Consider the following 486-nt stretch of genomic DNA (forward strand, 5'->3'; position numbering starts at 1 on the left):
TTGAACCCAAGGTTTTTTAACTCTCCCTTTTAAAACAAAAACTGACTTTATTTATTTTTACCTGCGGCAAAGCCGCCTAATTTTAAATACACAGTTTTCCTGAATATGTAAAGTAGAATCTCAATACATGTATGACTACTGGCTATCCAGCCCCGTACCGTATTCTTGTTTGGGTGTGGTCACACCATGCTCATCTGGTGTGACACACACACCTGCTACCAGGGTATGTGTAACCCCGTTACACTCGCCCCCATTAAGATTGAGAACATTTACAGTTCCAACCGATTATTTCCTCAACGAGGCTTGCGTGTCCGTTAGACACTGCGTTGGAACGAAACGACGTCCGTGCTCAATGAGCCCTGTGTCAATGACACCGAAGTCTCCAAGTCTCGCTGGTTCCGACGTGCTCACGGGCAGGGCCCAGCTTTATCTCCCGCACACGGTGCCATGTCGGACCGTGTCTCCGCGGCATCGAGGGATGTAAAT

Source organism: Plasmopara halstedii (assembly GCF_900000015.1).
Source record: "Plasmopara halstedii genome assembly, contig: Scaffold_350, whole genome shotgun sequence".
Classification (NCBI taxonomy): domain Eukaryota; phylum Oomycota; class Peronosporomycetes; order Peronosporales; family Peronosporaceae; genus Plasmopara; species Plasmopara halstedii.